The 13631-nt window shown below is 35.0% G+C and overlaps 1 protein-coding gene across 1 annotated transcript in view; it reads left to right on the plus strand.

Annotated features, from left to right (window-relative positions):
* Window positions 1-13631, plus strand: part of ANO3 (anoctamin 3) — a 3574693-nt gene that overhangs the window by 358511 nt on the left and 3202551 nt on the right. The gene's annotated exons all lie outside the window — the stretch shown is intronic.

Raw genomic sequence — 13631 nt, forward strand, 5'->3', positions numbered from 1 at the left:
CTAGCAACAGCCTTTCTGTATCAGTATGTGGGGGCCTCAGCAGCTTCCTCATTCAACAGGTTTTTCATTTTGGAAGCCAGGCGGCCTAGCTACTAGAAAGTTTATGCTGAAAAAATGAAGATTTTTTTTTTTTTTTGCACAGCAATTTTTCTTGATGTTTTTGTGCTTAATTTTTTTTGTTTAATAGAGTTACTTACTTAGTTCTTTACTGGTTTACTGTCATTCTCTTCTGAAGTTTCATGCACTATCCATTTCACGCCCCCATGATTTTTCCCACTTTATTTTCAACACCTTTTGTTCAAACTTAGTTTAGAGGCAAAGAATACAAGACTCCCTCCCCGAGCTCTACTCCTTCCTGGGATCTCCTCTTTTTTGTGTTAAAAAAAGCTTTTTAGCTTTTTTTGAACCCAGCTACACCTCTGAAAGTTTTTTTTCTTGGAAGACTGCTTTTTTTGGCTTTTGTATTACTTAGGAGGGTAGCTCTGAATTGCAGGGCCTCATGGCAGTTGAGCTTTTCTTGATTTTTTTAAAATACAGTTTCTTTTGAGAACTAACCCTTTTTTTTTATGCCTAAAGTGATCTAATGTGGCCTTGAACCAGTCTATTCATTTTGCCTACTTTTTATGCTGATCCCAAAATAAAGGGAAAAAGTCTTGCATTCTTTAGATATCCACAGGCTATTATTTGAGCAGAACTAAAGAGTTCAGACAGACTCAACAGTTATTTGTTTCCTTTGCTTTGGGTTCACAAGGAAAGCTGTTGGATTGGTCAATGTATTGCTTTTGTTATTCTCATCATGGGAAGACTGTTCCTGCTGGGATCAGACCTCATTCTACCAGGGCTACTGCCACATCTACTGCTTTTTGGGGGGTAGCTACTAAGGATATTTTGGAGGCAGCTACTTGGAGTTCAGTACACACTTTTACTAAGCATTACCATCTCCTCTTTATTCCAACTCCAGGGCTGGGTTTGCCACTGCAGTTTGGGATTCTACCCACAGGTTATGACTGCAGCAATGTGAACATAGTACAGTTTTGTACCTACCATAAATGTAGATGGGGATAATCTTTATTTCCACACTGGTAGTTGTTGGGGTTTACTATTTTGGCTCTGGCCTTCTTTCATTCTTAGACCTTCTGACATCTGGGGCAGACTACCCACAGGTTATGACTGCAGCAATGTAGATCCTCGAACATCTACATTTATGGTAGGTACAAAACTGTACTTTTCCATATTCATCAAGGATGCACACACCTCCAGACTGGTAGCCCAACATAATGCATCGGAGATACTTCAGGTGCAGCTAACATTGGGTATGATAGCAATTCAGGTCATAGCCTGCTATAGGTCCCCAACCATGTCCCAAGACTCGCACTCCACGTTACTAAGCACCCTGGAGAATATTAGGGTCCAACCTAACACTCTTTTACTAGGCGACATCAACTACCCCTCCATTAACTGGGTAAGCTACTCATGTACCAATACACTTGCCCATCATTTCCTGGAGTTCATTAATTCCAATGCCCTGGACCACCTCGTTCTTACCCCAACTAGAGGCAGCAACATCCTTGACCTGGTCATTACTAACATGGGTGACCGTTGGTCTACACCAGTAGTCAGCTCCTCCGTGGTTAGATCTGACCACAAACTAATCACCTTGGGAATCCACATCCCTCACACCCCACTAGCAAGGGTAACCACCATGAAAATCTTCTCCAAAGCTAACTTTAGGTTCCTAAAAACAGAGGTGGCTCACTTCATGGCACCCATGCAAATGGAGAATAGTTGTGTGACTGCAGAATCGTACACCAATGCACTGTATGAACATGTACACAAATGCATGGATCTCACCATACCCAATAGAACCAAGACACTCTCCTCCAAAAAAAGGAAGCCAATCTGGTGATCCCCTGCTATAAAAAACTCTACAAGAGAAGGAGGAAACTGATGTGGAATAAGCAGAAGTCCCAAGACTGGAAAAACTCCCTAATATGCCTCAACAAAAAGTTGAGATCCCTCATCAAATCCTCTAAAGCTAGGTATGAAAACAGAATTGCAGCAGATAGTAAAGACACCTACAAGGCCTTCTATAGTTATGTAAAGAATCTCCATGGCAATACCAGATTTGCTCTGAGCTACTGCATAATGGGATCTCCTATACTGAGCCAACAGATATTGCCAGTATACTGGCTGACAGATTCAGTGTTAACTTTACCTCCCCACAAAGGACCAATCACAATACCAGTAGATTGCCAGGCACCCAGTATTACTGCTGTACAGGTTAAAACAGCACTGTCCAAGGCCAAGAATACAGCTTCTATGGGACCTGACAATATCCCTGGTTGTGTTCTACATGAACTCCAGAGTGAACTGGCACCTCACCTGTGTGCCCTGTTCAGTCACAGCCTCACCTCAAGCTTTGTCCCTGCTGAATGGTGCACTGCTACAGTCATCCCTCTCCACAAAGGAGGAGCAACTACAGACCCTGGGAACTATCGCCCCATTAGCCTGATGAGTCTGATATGCAAAGCTATGGAACACATCATCATGGACCTAATAAACAAGGATATAGGGAATCTCCAAACTTTGGATCCCACACAGTTTGGTTTTGTGAAGGGTAGATCATGCCTGCTCAACTTGGTCAACTTCTTTGAGTCAGTCACCGGAGGTATGGATGAAGGCAAGGTGGTTCAGACAGCCTACCTTGATCTGGCCAAGGCTTTTGATACCATTCCCCACTCAGGAATCATAGAAAAACTCACTATGCTTGGCATCAAACCCTATATCACTAGGTGGGTTACAAACTGGCTCACAGATGAAACCCACAGTGTGAAAGTAGCTAACTCCAAGTCAGACTGCCAATTAGTCATGAGTGGAGTCCCACAGGGTTCGGTCCTGGGTCCTCTCCTGTTTGGCATTTACTTCTCTGAAGTCCAGACCAACACAAAGGGACTCTGGCTGACAAAGTTTGCAGACATTTGCAAGATGGGAGCTATTATTAACTCCCCAAGTGATGCTGACATCCTAGAGAATGGCCTCACTGTGACCAACGACTGGTGTGTCAGAACCATGGCCTTAAGGTGAATGCCAAAAATGTGCCATCATCCCCTTTGGGAAAAACCCGATTCCCATGAATTACCACATAAATGGTAGTCTACTGAACACAGAAGAAGTTATAAGAGATCTGGGAACAAAGGTTGACAGCAACCTCTCCTTCGACCACCACATTGCCACTCTGGTCAGAAAGTCCTTTTATGTGGCACATCTCATTACTAAGGGTTTTGCAAACAGGAAGAAAGAGGTCATTGTCTCCCTCTACTCTTCCCTCATTAGGCCAATCATTGAGTACAATGCCCTATTTGGTATGTACCTCACTAGACACCTGCAACAACTGGAGAGGACGCAAAAGTACCTTGCAAAGAGGATCCTAGGCCTTGAACATTTGTCCTATATGGACAGACTCAAAAAAACTCCAACTATTCTCTGTAACATATCACCTACTTAGAGGCGATCTCTGCTAGACTTACAAAGCCATGTCTGACCCAGCTGTGTTAGACATGCTACATCTAAAGAAATCCCAATTCCTTCATACCACATGCTCCAGAGACCTCAACCACATTACCACAATTAACAGAACATGCTGGAGGGACAGGTTCATAACCCAGAGACTGCCCATGCTATTGGACAGACTTCCCATACATTTCAAGCAGAACACCTCGCTGACCCTCTTTAAGAGGAATCTTGATGAGTGGATGGGAAACAGAAACTTTACCCTGGGGATAACACCAGTGGCTCTACTCGACAGATGCACTGGGAACTAAGGTTGGGTGGCACTATGCCAGGGTAATCCTATGGCTAGGCTTGTAAAGGCCCCAGGGCCATTAGCCTAGTACTACTCGAACAAATAAGGACAAACCAAGGAATTCAAACACAACGGCTGGACCCACTCGAACATTTGGACCATAAACAACCAATAGAATCATGTAAAAATTCAAGACTTTCTTCTTGTCACGTTTATTGATAACAATAAAACAGGTTAACCTAGGTTTCATCTTACAACCGAAGACTTCATCAGAACAATTCCTATACACCACACTCCTCTTTATATATGCTTGATATAAATAATTAAAACCTTTCTGAGACAATCACCCATAATTTAACATTTAAAAAGCCATGCTCACTTTTAATGCTAAACATTAGCACATTAATATATTGCTTAAAAAAATATATATGAAGCCTATACAATGTAATATATACCTACAAATAACTAACAACATCCATTAAAGTTTTTATATACATAATTTAATATTTGCTTTTAATATACTAATTAATTAGTTACTGTCATAATTTAATAAATATGGATATAAAATCTACTTCAATATACAATAAACATATAACCAAAAACATTTACAATTACCGTGTGGTTAAAATGTGCTAACTAGTTAATATGATGTTTATTATACATTGTCTATATTATATATTTTATATATTATATATATCCATTTCTTGCATGTATTAATATTGCAATAATGGGAAATTGTGTTGGGTTAGATGAAAAAATAAATATATATATTAAAAAATTATGTATATTAAAAATTATATATGTTAAAAAAAAGTTCTTAAAGTATATATTCTAAGTAATAAATATCAAAATTTATATACAAATTCCAATGCTGTCCTTTAATAAATGTTCAACCCTTTAAATGTCTTAGCTTTAACAAGGGTGCAATACTTATATTATCATTAATACCGGGAAATCTTGTGGCATCTAACCTTAATTGCCATTTCATTTTGCATAGATCTAAATGAACATCCAGAACATGTCCCTGATTGTCTTTTACAATTTAGTGAATAACACAAAATTTAAACCCATGTCCTGGATGTGTTTTATGTGCCTAAATAAAGCATTAGTGTTCTTCATATGTTTTATATCTAACACGTGCTCCCCTATTCTTTCTCTTAGCGCTCTACAGGTTTTCCCGATATAAAATGCAGGACACTCATTACACTTAGCCAAATATATAACATTTCTAGTATAACAATTAAAATGTCCTTTAACATATATTATTTCTTCACCCAACACAATTTTATTACCAGTGAGTAAAATGTACCGACATAGGCTGCATCTTCCACATTTAAAATTTCCCGTTGGTCTGTGTGAACAAAAAATATTTGAATGTGTACCTCTCTCCAGTAAATTCTTAAATGATTTGCCTTTTCTATATATACATTAGTAGGAAGACTCTTCATTTTCTTATTTAATTCTCATCTAACTTCAACATCTCCCAATTTCTCTGTATTACTTTAACTACAAATTGTGTCATAAGTAAATGTTGTGATGAAATATAAACTTTCCTTTTTTCTCTCCTGGATTTTTTGATATAACATTTAACTGTAAAATATAATTACTGATTAATCTTGTGTCCAATTTTAAAATAGGTTGATAAAATCCTTTGTTGCTTTTTAATATAATTTCATTTTTAATAACATTAACTAAATTAACAGGATAATCTCTTTTAATAAACATTTCCATAATATAATCCAACTCATTTTTAAACTCTTCAAAATTGTTTACCATTCTAGCTGCCCTGACCATCTGCCCCTTAACAATGTTTTTTTTTCTGATGGTCAGGGTGCCAACTATTATAATTCAAATAAGCGTTGGAAAACGTAATTTTTCTATGAATACTAGAAGAAAGTATTCCTTTATCATGATATATACGCAATCCTACATCCAAATAATTTATTTCCTTCTCACTATAGTTATAAGTAAACCTCAAAAACTTCTCTGTGCAATTAATATATTCAGTAAATGCCTTTAATTTTTCTGGACCACCATCCCAAACGATAAAAATATCGTCTAAGAAATGTGTGTATTGCTGAATGTACTGATTAAATTCACTTTGAAATACATAATTCTGTTCCCAAAAGGACATGACATAATTGGTGTAGCTGGGGGCACAAGCTGCCCTCATAGCTACCCCAGTTGTTTGCTTATAATAACAGCCTTCAAAACACAGAAAATTGTTAGTTAATACTATCTCGATAAGGGTAATCAGAACATTAATCTGGTCCTGTTCATATAATCCTGTTTTAAACAGCTGGCTTTCCAGCCATTCCAATCCAATGTTATTTGGAATGACAGAATATAGATTACATACATTTATGGTGAGAAATAAAGTAGAATAATCAACCTTAAAACCATTTAACTTGTGCAAAAAATGCCACGAATCTTTGGTAATATACTCAAATTTTGCCAAGCCACTCTGCAAATAATAATCTAAATATTTACTAATAAAGAAAGTTTTACTTCTTTTTGTCTACAATCGGTCTAAAAATGACATTACTTAATCCTTTATGTAGTTTGGGAATACCAAATATATTACTTATTGTCGGAAAATAATTTTTCAAGTAATTGAAATCCATTTCATTAATCTGACCTTGATACAGCAAATCATCAATCGTTAAATCTATCTTAGCAAAGGCTACATAAATTTCATTTAAAGTAACCTCCTCATAGGCATCCCCAGTTAACATTTGAAACATATGATTGGAATAATCGTTTCTATCCATAATCACCATGCCATTACCCTTATCGGGCTTCATAAAACGAATACTTTTATCTTTAATGAGTTCATTCAATAACTCGTTCTCTTCCTTGGTTAAATTGCTTTTATCATTTAATTCATTAATATACTTATTTCTACTTTTTTTTTTTTATCTTTAAAATATTCCCTTATTTCCAATTCACATGCTTTCTCAAATAAAGCTACAGTACTGTTAACTGGAGGATTAAATTTACTGGGTTTCCTTAAAACACTACCATTATTATTCCCTTCATTGGAATACCACATCCTAATATTCATTTTACGAGTTAATAATTTTAAGTCTACTAACGCATCTACTGCTTCCCCTTTTCTTCCAGGTACAAATGTAAACCCTTTAGACAATAGCTCAGCATGTCTGATATCAAATTCTTTACATGAATAATTATATATTTTAAAATCCCCATATTTATTGGCTACAACGTCGGGTTCATTATATTTAGAAAAGCCATGGCCTTCCTTCATCACATTTATAAGATCAGACACATTTAATGTTTCATCCAAATCCATATTTTTGCCCCTTTCAACACTAAAACTATTTACTCCAGTATGTATAACATTTATTCCTGGAGTTGAAACTTGCATACCACTTAAACACTTATTTGTTTGGTTTTCTACAGTATCCACATAAAAATGGTCAAAATACAAACTTATGTTACTTAATGTATCACAAAAACTATCCGGTTCAAATTTTCAACAAAAATACTGATTTGATTCCAAAGCTGCACGTTCAATTTGAGCAACAGCATTCGGAAATTCAAAATCTAAATATGTACTTACTTGCAGCAAAGAAACATCTTTTTCATGTATACTGTTAGCGTCCTCAGAGTAAGCACTTACTTGCAACAAAGAAACCTCGGTTTCTTCTATAATATTTGCGTCATCTATGTCACATGCGTGATTTAAATTATTAACTTTTAAATCTCCTATATGAACGTTACCTAACCCAGAGTTAAACGTCTTACTAATCTTTGTCACAAATCCATCTGTTATTCCATCGCTGCAAGTTTTATCCGAAGACAATGAAACAGTCTGTACAGAATGTTCATTTGACCTTGCTATCTCCAACTTCTCTGATAATTGTCGTTGTATTTTGACTGATGCCCCCACTGCTTTGGACGTGCTCCCTGCTCCGAATATTTCTCGTTGTCCTCTCTTCTTTGGTGTTGAACAGTTTCCCCATGGTTGTGCAACCTCTCGGAGTGCCTTAGGCCTTCGTCTAAAGGGATTTCCTCTTGTTGGTAATGTGACTCATTACGTGGCGACATCATATCTGGCCCATTTTTGTTACTTAGGTTAGCTCGCAATCTTTGGTTGCTATGGTGACCTTTAGATAAGGGATAAACTTTTTGATTACGATATTCTTCCGTGTCCCTCTTAATTTTGTTAGTCTTTCTCGTAAATATTACTTGACAACTGTTATTTACATTACTCAGAAGGTAATTAGTTAGGTAACTATCAAAATTCAAGTCACTTAATATGATATCATTATCTTGTTCTAGTTCACTCATTTGACGCGCTATCACAACATCATTATACTTAATCATGATTTTCATAAGCTCTAGTCCAGTATTGTCAAACAATTGATGTATCTCTTGGATCATTTCTTCATTGCCAGTTATACCATTAGGGTATCTCCACAGGCGTAAACCCCGTGGTACCAAACCTAATTCAATGTTTCTCATCAAGTAACCATTCTCCAATTGTAGTTTTTTCATGTTGAACAACTTTTTCTCAAACTCTTTTAAATGTTCAGCTAAGGTTAGATACATCCTCACCGTAGGAACCACCCTACTAGATTCCTACTGAAAATTAAAGATATTAGTTTTCCACTGACTTTTATCCAAGTTGGCTCCCATATTAGAGCCAGTGGCCATAGTTCCTTTTGGAATTAATCCTTTGGCATTCACCTCATTAAGATTTAACGATTGACCACTACTTGATGGAGTGGGTTGAGTTAAGGGCGCACCCAAACTACCAAGCAAACGATGAGACCCTGCGGACACCACCTGTTGTTGTTCCACCAAAGATTTTATCTGTTCAGTATGCTCTGATAACTGCTGATTAATTTTGTTTAAAAGGTCCATAACGTCCGAGTTGGACTCCATAGCCTCAGTGTAACAGCCAACTAGTATCACTCGAACAAACAAGGACAAACCAAGGAATTCAAACACAACGGCTGGACCCACTCGAACACTTGGACCATAAACAACCAATAGAATCACGTAAAAATTCAAGACTTTCTTCTTGTTACATTTATTGATAACAATAAAAAACAGGTTAACCTAGGTTTCGTCTTACAACCGAAGACTTCATCAGAACAATTCCTATACACCACACTCCTCTTTATATATGCTTGATATAAATAATTAAAACCTTTCTGAGCCAATCACCTGTAATTTAACATTTAAAAAGCCATGCTCACTTTTAATGCTAAACATTAACAAATTAATATATCGCTTAAAAATATATATATGAAACATATGCAATGTAATATATATCTACAAATAATTAACAACATCCATTAAAGTTTTTTATGAAACACAATAAATACAGAAGTGCATAGAAAATAATTTGTTGGTCAAGCAGGAATCTTGTATAAAACATGCATTATTTACAATATGTAAAAACTTAGAAACAAAAAAATGTTTAAAAATGTTTAAAAATATAAAATCTTTTTAAAACCACATTTAAAACACTGTTGTGTAGTCATACAAAATGTAAAACAGCACCACTGGCTGGAAAGTCACATAATTTAAAGTTTAGTTGACTTAAGCTTTAAGACTGCCTTCAGTGAAACCATCTCATTCAAATCAGGATACCTAGTAGCTTCAAGAACGAGTTGCCAATACAGTTCCCTGTATTCAAGGCTTGTTTCCCAAGAATTTAAGAATTATGAAACCGGATAATGGTCGGGGTGTAGTCTTAATGGACAAAATCACATATGAAGGTAAGATGATGGACATTTTGGGTGATGTCAAACAGTATATAAGGGTTTCTCTGAATGAACTAAATACTGCTTACAAAAGAATACAAGTATGTTTAAATGACTTGCTCATTAAAGGGCTTATAGACAATGATGCTTACAATTTTTTACATGTCAAGAAACCTAGGATTCCATCAATTTTTGGCATCCCCAAGGTCCATAAGGATGTGGGCAACCCACCCTTAAGGCCAATAGTCTCTGCTGAAGGTTCCATAACAACCCCCTTAGCTAAATTTGTGGATTCCAAGCTTAATAAATTGTCCATGGGGGGGGGGGCAAATGTACTCAAACACTCATGGGACCTTTTGAAAAAACTGACAACCTTACTTTTATCACGGTTGATATGATAGATTTATTTTCTTCAATACCCCACACTCTGGGTTTAGAATGGTTAGAAGAGGTTTTAAGTGATACTAATGAACATAAGTTTCAATGATTTTAGAACATGTTTAATCTTAATGGATGTGATTTTAAAAAATGTTATTTTTTTTGTGGGCGAGCATTTTAAACAACTAAGAGGTGTTGCTCTGGGGGCCCATTGTGCCCCCACATACGCTAACATTATACTTTCCTACTGGGAAAAGAAATTTGTGTTCAGTTGTGATTTCAGGTGTTGTTGGAATTTTTATGCTCGTTTTTGGACATTTGTTTATTTTGGGTAGAACCTGAGAGTAGGTTTTTAGATTTCTTTAACTATTTGTCTAGCAAAATAGTTTTCTTAAGATTTACGTATGAAATCAACTAGAGTTTGCAGAAAAGCAACGTTTTCAAACTCTTACCTATATTATACCAGTGCACACTCACATCACCAGAAGAAAGGTGTAGTAAAGGGTCAGTTTGTTCGAATATCCAGAATGACCTCAGATGACAATGATTTTATTAATGAAATTGCTTATCTTATGGATTTGTTCAAAGCTAGGGGGTACCCAGAAAAGCTTCTAGCAGAAGTATACAATGAAGTTTTGGAAGCAAGAAAATCTAGGTTTGCCCCCATTTTTGGGAGTGACGAGCAGGACCTTGAAAATATTCAAACATCGGAGAGGTCAGGTGATAAAGGGTACAACAGTGCTTTGGTTATTACTTATGATGGGGATGCTGGGTTGGCCAGAAACATTATAGAAAGAGAATGGAACAGATTTGCTAGTACATCAGACCTGCAGTATATATTTGATAAACATTTTAAGTGTATTTACAGAAGGGGACACTGTATTAAAAACATTTTGGAGAATGGTACCCCTAGGATAGGTGTTCACCTTTCTAACAAAAGGGGCACACACAAGTGTGGTTGTCGTGCCCATTGCCCTTATGTTAGAGTTGGAGAGATGGTTCATTTGAAAAGTAGAGACATACTTATTAAGACAAATGGTTTTGCTAATTGCAATACTAATGGAATTATTTATTTAGCCTTGTGTGACAAATGTGAGGCATTCTATATAGGCAAAACTGAGAGAAAATTAAAGTCAAGAATGTATGAACACAGGTACGATATAAAAAAGATGAACAGTAACAATTCTCTGTACAAACATACTCTGAACTGTGCAGGAGCTGATTTTCATTTTTATGTAATAGAAATATTGCCCATTGATCCTAGGGGTGGCCCTTTGGAAACATGCCTAGAATACAGGGAACTGTACTGGCAACTAGTTCTTGGAGCTACTAGGTATCCTGGTTTGAATGAGATGGTTTCATTGATGCCAGTCTTAAAGCTTAGGTCAGCTAAACTTTAAATTTTGTGACTTTCCAGCAGGTTGTGCTGTTTTACATTTTGTATGGCCTACACAACAATGTTTTAAATGTGGTTTTAAAAAGGTTTTATATTTTTAAACATTTTTAAACATTTTTTGTTCATAAGTTTTTACAAATTGTAAATAATGTATGTTTTTTTACAAGATTCCTGCTTGACCAACAAATTATTTTCTATGCACTTCTGTATTTATGCTTTCATTGTTTGTGTATATAGTTTTTTTGCACTGTGTTTTTAAAATTATTATAACTTTTTTAACAATAACAATTATTCCTTGAGTTTTGAGACTAAAGGAATATGTTATTACTATAGGGTCAGTTTGCACCCATTTTGTGATTACGCTGATTTTTTAGACAGTATAACACAGTTTACAGGAATGTAATAGTTCTTCTTTTATACTTGGGAGTAGCTAAAATGTATTAAATTCCAATTTGGACCTTTCTTATCTGCTTATTTTCCCATTTGTATCATAAAAAAAACACAGTTCTATTTTGACAGAGTTTTTAATAAAGAAAATATTTAGATGCTTGGAAGAGTACATTTCCAGTACTGAAAATTAAATTAGCCAAAAATCTTTTTGTTCCTGGTCATATCATTGTCTCTTAAGTATTACAGCTGAGAAATAGATGGGTATTTAATGACCTAAGACAAGGAAGAGTATGCATCATGCTTTATATTGATGGACGTTGTAACTTGTATATGTGCTGAGATTGATAACATCTAGAAAAAGAATGGTAATGTGGTTGTTTCTTTCAATTTAAAATGGGATATTTTTAAAGCTTCTTTATATAGCTTTAATGAAAATGTACGTTACTAAGTTAACATTAGCTGAAATAACTTTGCTAGGTATTGAGGAGCTAGTATTGTTTCAGTTATGAGAAATATTTCCTGTCTGCAGAGCAAAGATAGATCATCTCTGTCATCTCCAGAATATTTTAGTCCTATCCCTGAAGGTTGTTACACTTAATTTCAATTTAATAAAAAAGGGAGAACTTCAGTATCACAAATTCATGGAGTTTAGGCTAAAATGCTATTTTCCAAATAAAAGATGGATGATAATTTAACAAAGCATTTAGAAAAACTTGATAGTATAATAAAATATTTAGGAAAAATACAGTAAGTATAGTTCTAATGATGTATAAAAATGGAAACTAAATGGAAATTTGGTTGAGCTCCATTCCTAAGCTGAAAATTGAAATTGAGAATTTGGATGTAACTTTACAAGACATTATAAATTCAATTATGACTTTAAGACCAAATAAAGCACTGGGTCTTAATGGCTATATTTTTGAGTTTTATCAGATCTTTTTTGAAGACCTTGCTACTTTTCAGCTAAAAATGGTACAGCTAATGACCATTCCTAGTTGGGGTATATCACATTTGTTGCAGCTGGCAAAGATGGTCTTAAGGAAGGTGAAGAGGGTCCAAGGTAGAACATTATTTTCCTGTTTCATTACAGAATTTAGATTTTTAAATAATAGCAAAGGCAATAAATTCTAAATTACTACTATCTTTAGATAAATCTCTCCACTCTGAGCAATTTGGTTTATGCTCAAACAGAAGAATGACTGATGTTAATTTCATTAAATCTATTATTCCTCATATACAGCAAAATAAGACCATGTTAGATTTGATTAAATTTGATGCATCAAAGGCATTTGATCTAATTAATAGAGAATATTTATGGACTGGTCTTCAGTGTTATGAAGTACCTTTGCCTTTAATTATGATAATAAGAAATCTTTACTCACATACAGAAGCTATATTAGAGTTAATAATACAATGTTACCTAGTTGTATTTTGAAGATAGGTATAAGGCAAGGTTGCCCTCTATCTGCAACTCTTTTTGTTATGACAATGAATACATTACTTTATAGACATTAAGAAGTATTTCTGATAACATCTGCAATCAGACAATAATATTTGGTTGTTTTTGTGCATGCTTTAATGATTATTACAGATAAGTATAACCAGGATATGAATTTAATTATACAGATTTTTGGTCAGATAAAAACTTGATTGAATATATAATTATGATAATTCTATACCATCTTAATTCCAATCTGGATTTGTTTATTTAACAAGTTCCAGTTATTAATGAGGCAACATTTTTGGGAATAACTATTAAGGCTAATTTTAATCAATTAATTCAAAAATATATTCCATTTACTTCTATACAATTATGGATAATTTGAATAAAATTAAAGCCATCTGTTCTTCTTTAATAAGAAATATTTATATAATAAAAATGGCAATTTTGCTTTTAATAATCTTCCCTTTACATAATATTTTGGCT

This window comes from Protopterus annectens, chromosome 17.part0 (assembly GCF_019279795.1).
Source record: "Protopterus annectens isolate FY-2018-M chromosome 17.part0, PAN1.0, whole genome shotgun sequence".
Taxonomy (NCBI): Eukaryota; Metazoa; Chordata; order Ceratodontiformes; family Protopteridae; genus Protopterus; species Protopterus annectens.